Source organism: Canis aureus, chromosome 21, assembly GCF_053574225.1.
Source record: "Canis aureus isolate CA01 chromosome 21, VMU_Caureus_v.1.0, whole genome shotgun sequence".
Classification (NCBI taxonomy): domain Eukaryota; kingdom Metazoa; phylum Chordata; class Mammalia; order Carnivora; family Canidae; genus Canis; species Canis aureus.
In genome coordinates this window covers 52,581,872-52,593,280 of record NC_135631.1, presented here as the reverse complement: position 1 = coordinate 52,593,280, position 11,409 = coordinate 52,581,872, and positions in this window count along the sequence as shown.

Below are 11,409 nucleotides of genomic sequence, written 5' to 3'. Positions count from 1 at the left end.
TATGGGATTTCTTTTATATTTTCTTTTAATGACATCTTGTTTTATGGATGAAATATGTTACTGATGGTTTTAATAGTTCTTTTTCTTTTCTTTTTTTAAAGCTTTTTGCTTTTTTCTGCTTGCCCTGGGTGCTTTGTGTTCACGTTGTTTATTTTGGCCCCTGTCTTTATAGAAGAAGTGTTTTCCTACTGTGATGATCACTGTGTGTTCTTTGATGTTGTGGGAAAAAATGCTAAGAAGCACACAGGGAAGTGTGTGCATAGCTGGATTGGCCAAACACTAGTCCTCACCATAGTGTGGTGAGGAATAGCCAAAGTTGTTATGTAGAGGAAACTAAAAATTATTAGTATTTTTAAGAAATTTCTTTTGAAACAATTACTTAACTAGAGAAGAATCTTCCATGATGCTTTCTGGAGACTGTAGTTCTGGCTTCCACTATCCTAAGAGACAAGTACGAGGAAGGCTGGAGTTATCATCATTTATTATGCAGAAGCTCACCTTTGTTCTTAATTGCCTTTGTGTCTGGTGTGCTCAAGACCCAACCTAATTCAAATTCCCAGCAAAGTCCTGTCCCCTTTTCCATCAGTGTGGAGAGAGGAAGGATATCTGGCTGCTTATGAACTGTCAGGGAACCTAACATTCCCTCCCGCAGACAATATGCCTTTAGTAAGGGATAAATCAGCAACCTCAACCTTTACATGTATTTGGCTCCTCCCTTTCGTGAGGTTTGCTGACACTCTGCAAGTGAGCTCCCTGCTGCCTTTCCCCATGACCTGCCTTTAGGTTTCACTTTCCTATATTTTCTAAGATGATTGCTATCTTCCATCCACTTTACTGTCCTCCAAATTGCATTGATGTCTGGGCTGTAATCTTCATAGGTATTTCTTTTCCTTCACTTTTATTCCTTCCAGTGAAGTTCTGGGAGTTCACAGACATAAACATGAGTTCAAGCCACTGTGTTTAACCACAGCCATAAATATCCACACACCCTGTCATGTTATATATAAAGTAAAATTGGTTCCAGGCCCTCAAGCAGCACTGAGTAGCCAAGAAAGTGTAAGTGATCCCACTTGTGAAAATTAGAACCAAGAAAGTTAGGTGCAGACCAACCAAGTTGGCTTTTATATGGTGACAGCATTTAGTGTGTCCTCTTCAAGACTATTGAATCAGAGACGCAGGGCTGGGGAAGTGATTTGTGTTTTCCAAGCTCCCTGCTGACATAGGTGCCCACCCCCAGCAGCTAGACTGCCTTTTTACACTCATTAGGTCTCACATTTCCATAAATGTACATAGATTTTGATATAAACTTTTGTGATTTGTGGGTTTTGTTTTAAGTATGCTACATGCCCAACATGGGGCTTGAGCTCACGACCCCGAGATCAAGATTTACATGCTCTACCAGCTGAGCCAGTCAGAAGCCCCTCTGGCTCATGTTTCTTATTGGAGTGATGTTTCTGAACAAGTTATATCTTTTTTATGTCTTTATATTGTAAAAATACTCACATAGTCTTATGAAACATGAGATATTTTAACATTTAAAAATATATTTACTTTCAGTAATTGATGGACATTGCTAATCTTGATCACAGCTCCTGAACTTCTTCTCAATTCTTTTCTGTGGAAATCCCTGATAATTTTCTTGTTGATCTTCAATAGTTTTCTAAGTAGGTCAATTTTACCAGAATTTCTCAAATTGCAGTTTATCAAAATTCTTATCAAGAAATTTACATAATCCTATTTATATAGAATCTTGATTCTCGTGTTGTAGAATATAAGATACATCTCAATAAATTGTGCTCTTTCTGGTTGGTTCTATTTCAAACACTGAAAAGAATGTTGAATGTTAAGCTTAAAAAAAAAAAAAATCAAGATAGGACACCTGGGTGGCTCAGCCAGTTAAGCATCTGCCTTCAGCTCAGGTCATAATCCCAGGTTTGTGAAACTGAGCCCCATGTGGGGCTCCCTGCTCAATGAGGAGCTTGCTTTTCCTCTTCCCCTTCCCCTTCCCCTCCTCATGCTCTCTTTCTCTCTCAAATAAATAAAATATTTTAAAAAATGGAGATAAAGATAGATAGATGATAGAAGATAGATATGGACCTTTCTTTAAAAAATGAATGTCATTATCGCAGGAATTTAATAGGGTTATCCTATTATTTTAAACAATTTTTTAAAGAAAAAAATGATTTGACTTAGATCTTTATTATTACCACAAAGTTGGTTGTCTCACCAATGAAATGCTCTAATGTAGCCAAAGATCAATTGAATATTGATACAGGAGGTCAGAGAGATATGCTTTTCTTCTTTCTAAACATTATTCTGAACTTTGCTAGAGACTTAACAAAATAAAATTACAAATAAGACTATATTCATTAATGCTTTCCAAAGTTATTCCGTTATCATTAATTTTCACTCAAGAGTCCAAGAGGATTAGGATATGATTATTTCAATAGGATATTGCTATCCTAATGAAATAATAAAAAATGAAAAATAGGAGAATGAAAAATGATACCTAAGACAGACATAAAGAACACAATCATGTAGTGATGTCGATGGGGGTGATGTCATAGTATATGATAAGAACAACAGTAGTAGGACTAGTAGGGTGTTCTTACGCCAGTAACAATATAATTTACTGAGCAAATTTATTTAAACCACTACAGCAAAAGTGTCTGCAGATAAACTTATTGCTTCAATACTTAGGGGACACATTCCAAAGTTGGATTTATAGAAACAACTAGATTTGTACATTAAAAAAAAAAAAAAAAAAGTTAGCTTCTCTTCTATTTGGCTATCATTTTTCTTCTTTACACGGGTGCTAGTGAGAGATAATGCTATAAAACCTGCTTTATGACACAAGACATGACTGTATGTCATCAACTATGTTTTATAGCATGTGTCAGCCAAAGCTATTGTTGGATTGACTTATTTTATGTTTCACATGGAACATATTTTTATATTAAATAAAAACTGATGTTAGCATAAAACAATCTTGGAGAGTCAAGCAAACATGTCTGCTACATCTGAAGAGTAAAACCCATTGTTCACAAGGGTGCAAAGTGGATATTTCTAATGAAAGGAATTGAGTCTTGGTTTTTCCTTCACAAGGAACCCTAGATTAGACATGGTTTAGAAAATAATTTAATAACTTGGCAGGTGTACATAAGAGTTGGGAAATTCTGTTAAATTTGAAATGGTTTAGAAGTACCATGATTTTTAAGCTATTTTTACTTACCTGATAGCTAACACAGGTTTTTGGACTCTCAGAATTCTACAGAATTTTACATGTCTACTGTTCTCATATTTGGAATAGTGGCATCATCTGAATAATTGAACAGAATAAAGGTGCTTGAAAATCTCCTATGCTCTCCCTCCTCTTGTGTCTCTGTCTCTATCTCTATGTCTATCATAAATAAATAAATAAATAAATAAATAAATAAATAAATAAATAAATAAATAAATAAAAAATCTTAAAAAAAAAAAAGGGAAAATCTCCTATTCTCCTATGCAACTTCTAAAGAGAAGCTCTAGTCCGTAGGAAAATGACAAGTATCTGGATATGCCCATTGCATTGCACATATATATTGTGAAAAATCTCAAGTGACTTAGGTGAGGTATCTCAAAAAGAAGATAAAGCATATGTATTTGCATATATATATGCATATATACATATATGTAAAATTTTATATATATACATAAATTTAAAAAGCTGTGAGCCAAATCAGTAGATTTGATTTCTAGGCCTGACAATGCCATTAATTAGCCAAGTAACATATAAGGGTTATTTTTAAAGGAAGAATATTAACATGATTTGTGTGTCTTTTAGGGAGACAACATAATCTGTCAAGATCAGCACTCTCTAGTTTTGTTATTTTACTTCATGATAGTCACTAACTTTAGCAGTCCGTATACTTTATTTTTTCTGTTTCCCCTCATAAAATAAGTCAGGATCCAAGAGGAAGCAGATGGCCCTCAAACTGGCACTCGCAATGGGTGTCTAAAGAGAAGTTCAGTAACATAGTTGTGGCAGGCCATAGGAAAATCATGAGAGAACATTTGTATAATGGATCATTAACAACTCTGGCCCATTACTCCTCCTCCTCTCAGATCTGAAGGGAAAGGCAGGAGTTGTTATTGGAACACAGTGACAGAGTGGGTAGGGAGAAGGAGCAGGAGAGAACAGGAGAAAAGACGTAAAGATGAGTACTAAAATTCACGACTCTTTTGCCAAACCTCATTATGATTGGAAGGAAGGTGTCATGGGAGCTACCCATGTCGGTTTGCTTTGCATAGAAAGGAAAGACAACCATCCCAAATCTTAACTTTACCTTGTATGTGGACTTGACTTCCCATGGCTCAGCTTTTCATAACTGACAAATCTGTCCACATTTCCTAATTCAGGAACCTCAAAAGGTTAACACACGTTGTCTTTTACGATAGAGCATAGCTTCAAAAGGTCACCTGCTTTTGAACAATGATTGAGTTTCTTTACAAAACTAGATGCATGGCAAGCAGGAGAGGGCTTTAACTTACCACGGAAAGAACTGGGAGTGGGGGCAGCTACTGGAAATCTGTTGTTCAGAAGCTAACACATTCTATTTTTCTGTTTACTAACAAAAGCAGAAGGAGAAGCAGCAATAGCAGCAGCAGTTTCTTTACTGGAAATGTAGAGGCAGGACAAAAAAAAAAAAAAAAAAGAGCTGGAAGTGGACAGAATTAGGGGGAAATGCAGAGTAGTCTGGAAGGAAGCCTGTGACCCTCCCCTCACACTTCAAGGAGACAATTTCAAAAAGTCTTAGAAAACAAAAACAATCTTACAATTTTCAGTTGTGTATGTGTCAAAACACTAGGAGGCTTTCAAAAGTGATATTCTGAATATCTAGCTTAAAAGATATAAGTTAGGAAATAAGTGAAAACCTTTTTTTAAAAAAGCATATGTTGATCCCAAATCAGCCTTAAAAAAAAAATAGTAAAAAAGATTACAAGAAATAATCAAGATAATCAAGAAAGAGAAGAAATTATTTGCATTCTTTTTTTTTCCTTTTTCCTTTCTCTCTCTCTCTCTCTCTTTTTTTTTTTTTTTTTTTTTTGAGAGAGAGAGAGAGAGAGAAAGGGAGAGGAAGACCTTAGGCAGGCTCCATAACCAGCCTGAAGCCTGACATGGGGCTCAATCTCATGACCCTGAGATCATGACCTGAGCCAAAATCAAGTTGGCTGCTTAACAAACTGAGCCACCCAGGCACCCTGAAATTATTTGCATTCTCACAAATTCAATGCACAAGAACAACTTAGAAAAGTAGAATGGAGGATGGCAACAAATGCTAAAGACCTGAGAACATAGCTTTCTACTTAACATTCAGCGCAAGTCACAGGGATGAAAGAACCCCAGAAAAGACATCATGAGCAGTGGGTCAAAGATTTTAGGGTCTTTCAGAAGGAAGCCAAATGTAGGGTCAGATAAATTATATTCCAAGTGAGAGAAATAAATTGTTCCTGGTAACTGTTGAAGACCCGGTAAAAAAAATCTGCAAAGGATAAAAAAATATTGATCTAAAATTTTTGGAATGAAAGATTGTATTCAATTGTACATATTTTAATAATAAAAGTGTATTGGCTGAATCTATTTTTGGAAGGAATTGTTTTGATTTCAATTTTTGGCCATGTGAATAAGGTTGCTATGAACTTCATTCGTGTGTCTTGCTGTGGGAGCATTTCCATTGTGTGCAGAATTGGAAGTGAAATTTCTGGCACATAGATGTATTTACTTTTACCTTTAGAATATAAACTAATTTTCCAATTAATGTTCCCACCAGTAGTGCATGAAGTCACCCCATATTGTCACCAGCACTGAGTGTTTTTTTTTTTTTTTTTTTTTTGCACTGAGTGTTTTTAATCTTTAGTTTCAAATACTCTGAAGGGTTTGCACTGGCATCTTTTTGCAACTTTTTTTTTCTTTTTGCATTTTAAATTTTAGTTAGCATTCCTTGTATATTAATGAAATGTAGTGCCTTTGTGTATGCTGATTAGCCCTTCAAATAGTCTCTTAGGAATCACCTATTCAATTTTCTTCTCTTGGACACTGACATTTTCTTCGAGAGTACTAGGAGGTAATTTTGCATTCTGATTATGAGCCTTCTATTGTTATATGTGTTGCCAACACTTTTCCCACTTTGTGGCTTATTTTTTCATTTGTTTTTGTATTTCTTTTTAATGAATAGAAAACATTAATTTTAAGAAGACTTCTATTTGTCCACTCTTTCTTTTTTGTGGTTAGTGTTTCTGGGGACTTGTTTAAGAAAACTTTCCCTATCCTCAAGTTATAAAGATCTATTTTCAAAACGCTTTTATTATTTCATCTTTTACCTTTAAATCCTGAAGGCACCTATACTTTAGTTTTTAAATATGCATGAAGGAGAGGTTAAGATTTATCTTTTCTATAGCTAGCTAGCTGATCCCAATCATTTACTGAGAAGATGGTCTATTTCTCTCTGCTCTGCAGTGCCACCCGCATACATCAAGTGTCTACATGCAAATCTACTTTTGGGTTCTATGGCTCTTAAATTGCCTAATCTATCTGTCTTGACTCAATTTTAAATACTCAGCTTCATAATAAGTCTTTTTTTTTAATATTTTATTTATTTATTAGAGAGATTGGGAGAGAGAGAGAGGCAGAGACACAGGCAGAGGAAAAAGCAGGCTCCATGCAGGGAGCCCAACGTAGGACTCCATCCCAGGTCTCCAGGATCACGCCCTGGGCTGAAGATGGCGCTAAATTGCTGAGCCACCTGGAGTGCCCCATATTAAGTCTTAATAGAAACAAGCCAATCATTTAGTATGCATCCAAAAACTGTAGGAAAAATATTACCTAATTGTTAATTAATAAAAAAATGTTATTTTCAGTATTTTGTGATATTTATATTTTCAGATTTTAGAAAGACAATTTTAGTTATTATTCAAAAAATATATTTGCTTTCTATGTAATAACTTTTCTATCTTGCATGTCTAAGATTTAATTTGTCCTCAGAATTTATTAGGTTGATTACTGAATGTAGTTCTAATTTTCTCTCATAGTTTTAAAAGCATCGCCCTTTGTCTGACATCCTTTTTGTTTGAATTTCTGGGAAAGTCAAGTGCACCTAACCCTGTGCTATCTCCTCCACATTTGGCTCCTTTGGGGATTTTCTTTTTTTCAACATCATAATAGATTTTTAGTTTCAGAAGGATTTTTGTAAATACGAGTTGTATTTATCAACTAAGCTAGACACACTTCAAATGTAAACTTCAAATGTAAACTCTGGAAAGCAATGGTTCTCCTCAGTGGTTGATGCTCGTGTACTTATTAATGGATCTGAGACCCATTAATGGATCTTGCTTGGATCCATTAGGTCCTTGGATCTTGCTTTCATGAATGACAGCATTTTTCCTTCTCCTATTTTTAATATCTTCATTCTTCAAATCTGCATTATTAGAGATTTACTTTGTTTTTATTATCAGAATCACTATCACTGGCTTGGCCTTTAGTTCCATGTAATCAAAATGTTTACCTTTCCATCCTTCATTACATACCTATGGCTGTCCTGCATTACTGGCTTCTAGCTGCTAGAGATCGATAGGAATAAAGGGCCTCAGACATTGCCTCCTGTCTCTTGACATAGGGAGCAGTGGGACCAGAATCACTCTGGTCAATCCATTGTTATGGATATCTTATAAACTGAGTATTTTTTAGGACACTAATTAAAATATGCTTAAACTCTCTTAGAAACTTTAATTATCTTTGTTTCCTCTAGGGTCTGTTGGCCCATTTCTCCAGGCTCTTTGCTTTCTTCTTATGCCTGCTGGTCCTTGACTGTTGATTCATATTTGTAAATGGAATACTAATTAGCTTACTGGAGGGAAAGGAGCTGTGCGTGTTGCTTCTATAATGGGACCATCTTTTTTCCTGACAAGCTGCAGTTGGAACAAAGGATGGGTGACTCTGGACTCAAGAAAGTATGTCTTTGCTTAACAGAGTCTTTTTTATGGTGCTTACTCCTCAGGTGTGATAGAAGAGTGGAGCCACCTGAAGCCCTGGTTCTCAGGAGATGTCACTCATCACACACCCAGGTTGGCCACCCACCTTTCATGTCCATAGTTTCATCTGGAGGAAGCACAGGAATCAAGAAGAGCCAATTGAGGAGGAGAAATAAACAATATGATGGGCTCAACTGATTTATGTGTGATTTTGTATGTTTGCTGTTTGGGAGCCACTTGCTTCTGGGTTTGCAGCTCTGTTTTTTTTCTGCCTCCTTCTGGTTTTGGAACCCAATTCTCTCTGTTTTGTATTTGTGAAGATTTCTTCAGAGGTTCTGATGGTCTGTAAGCGCCTTTTACTTTTATTTACAGTTTTTATTTCTTATGTATAGTTGTACAACCAACAGATACAGTCAATAGATTGTTTTGAATACATTTATTTTAAAAAGAAGTAAATAAGTAAGAGCTGTGACCAAGAATAGAGCACTTGGTGTGGCACAGGGCCCGGGCTTGCTGCTTCACAGATGAACCATTTCATCGTCTCTACAATAATATAAACAGGAAATCTGAGCCCCAAGGAAGGACAAGAAAAATTGCAGGGTTGACAGCCAATGACTGGCAGAAAAGGGATTGGAGACTCATTACCACCATTCCAAAGCTATGCCTAAAAACATAATGCCATGCTAAGCAATCTATACCGCTTAGTATTCAAGTTAACCAGAGACGTTTCGATCTTGTTAGCCAGAATAACTACTTATCCAACCCAAATCCAATTATTTCCAAAAGAGATGTAGGAGGTAAGGTTTAGCCTCCATAATTCAGCTTTTGTTTGAATCGGGGTTTGCATCCTTTTCCACTAAACAGCTTTAGACTGACAAGTCACAGCTTGGGAGCATTGCTCTCATCCCTTGCACACTTTATTTACAAGGTGATTTGCATTTCATTTACATAAATCTGCATAATTGCCTTCCTTTGAGGGTCCAGGGATTTCTTTAATCAGGGAGTATCTCTCAGGATCTCTGTTAGTGGTACCGCGTAAACTGGTACCCTCTGTGAAATCTCTTTTTAAAAGAAAAACACATTATTTTGGTAATTTTAAGCAATGAGCTAAAATATAATCATCTTCTTACTGAGACCAGGAATGTTCTATGCAGACCATGTTAATGCACTACTCAGAAAAATATCTGCTTTTCCTCCTTCCATCTCATTTTTTCATTGGAAATATTCATTATTCTCAAGAGGATTTACTTGTTTCTATCCAATATAGTTTCATCCTAGGTCCTGGCCATTAACCAGGGGAAATTTGGAGAGTCTTTTATGTGAAATAGCTTTAAAAAAGGAAGGAAAGAAGTAAGAAAGAAAAAAGAAAGAAGAAAGAAAGAAAGAAAAGAAAGAAAGAAAGAAAGAAAGAAAGAAAGAAAGAAAGAAGAAAGAAAGAAGAAAGAAAGAAAGAAAGAAAGAAAGAAAGAAAGAAAGAAAGAAAGAGAGAGAGAGAGAAAGAAAGAAAGAGAGAGAGAAAGAAAGAAAGGGACGAGCTTAAATGACTCAGCACTGAGTACAGCCAGCCCTTCTGGCCTGCATGTCCATCTAACCCAGCAAGAGGGACCATGCCCAGAGCTTTGTGCCTTAGATGCTCCTGCTTATCATAAACATACCTCAAATAAGTTTATTAGAGAACTGAATGCCTGTCCTTCCCTGGGGTCTTGCTTTGGGCACTAGCACAGGAGAACTGCCCCTCTGGGCACTTCTATCTTCTAACTAATACTGTTATGGACATAGGGATGCTTCTCCAAGTGACTAGCCCCAGGGCTTTGAAATAGCAGCTGATGGCAGCCAAAGACCAGGGAGCCTCTGATGTAGAAGTAGGATACTGACTCCAAACGAGGGGCGTCTGGGTGGCCACAGGACCTATAGAGACCAGCTAGTGACCTTGCCAAAGCTCCTTCTCAGAAAGCAGGGATGCCAAGGATCCTTGCATAATGGGCCGTCTTTTCCCAGACCTGTGGGGAATCCATCTTCTGCTTCTTTTCTGTTCCAGTTTATAGTTCTGTAGGTAACTGGTAACATAGTATGGAGTTAGCATAGGGCTTTTTGTAAGATGAAACCATTACGTTTTCTCCTAACGCATATGTATAGGTGAGCTTCGATGCCATACATGAAACATGAAACTGATGCCTCTCACTGACCATGACATAGATACAAAAGCTTTATTCTTCTGAAACATAATTAATTCCAGCTTAAATTAAAACTCAGATGCTGATTGATAATAATTTGCATTAATGACTTTGTAAATCTCAAGGCAAACTGAGGTACAATTGACATACAATAGGTGCATGTATTTAAGTTCTACGACCTGAAAAGTTTTGAAAGATATACATCTATATATTCATGAAACCATCACCATTATCAAGAATGGACTTATCACCTTCAAAAGTTTCCCTGTGGAGGACACCTGGTTGGCTCAGTGGTTGAGGGTCTGCTTTCAGCTCAGAGCATCATCCCAGGGTCCTGGGCTTGAGACCCACATCGGGTTCCCTGCATGGAGCCTGCTTTTCCCTCTGCCTGTGTCTCTGCCTCTCTCTCTCTCTCTCTCTCTCTGTGTGTCTCATGAATAAATAAAATAAAATCTTAAAAAAAAAAAAAAAAAAGTAAAGTTCCCTGTAGGAAACAGATTCCCCACACCCAGTGTCCCACAGCCTTGAGGTTTTCTTTTTTGGTTGTTGGGAAAAAGCACTGTTCTCAGGCATGTGTGAATACCAGGATCTATTACCTTTCATCCTTTTTTTGGATGATTCCTTTCTGAGACTCACGTAGCTTCCTCACATTTGAGCTAAATGAAGGAGAAGCATCGCTGGGCATCTCTGTCTGTGACACTGCCATCTCTAAAGCCCTATAAGGTGAGAATTTTGCTGCCTTGTTCTCCTTGACACTCGACCCTCCTCCCCTGGTACCCTGCCCAGCCCCACATCCTCCTCCCAGCGTCTCTCCTGGCAGTAGGCTGGGGCAAGTGCAGCATCACCTCCTGTTTTTCACCTCTCCAGAATCACTACTCTTGATCTACCTCCGGTCCAGTATCTAAAAAACCAATTTTTAATGTATATTTTTTGCTTCAGGTAGGAAGGTTTATCCAGTCCTTGTTAATTCATCTTAGACAAGAGGCAAAACTTGAATTTTAATTTTAGTAGACAGTTATGAATATTTTAGAAGAAATATTACTGGGATAATGTGAAAATATTTTTAACTTCTTATTTTTCCATTTAATTCTATTTGCATTGAATTATATTCTATTTTCACTTTAAATACAATTACACTTAGATTTTAAATTCTTTGGCTCACTAATGACAGTATCACAGAAATGATGTGAACATTTTGATTGTAATTACATAATTGGTGAAATTTGTT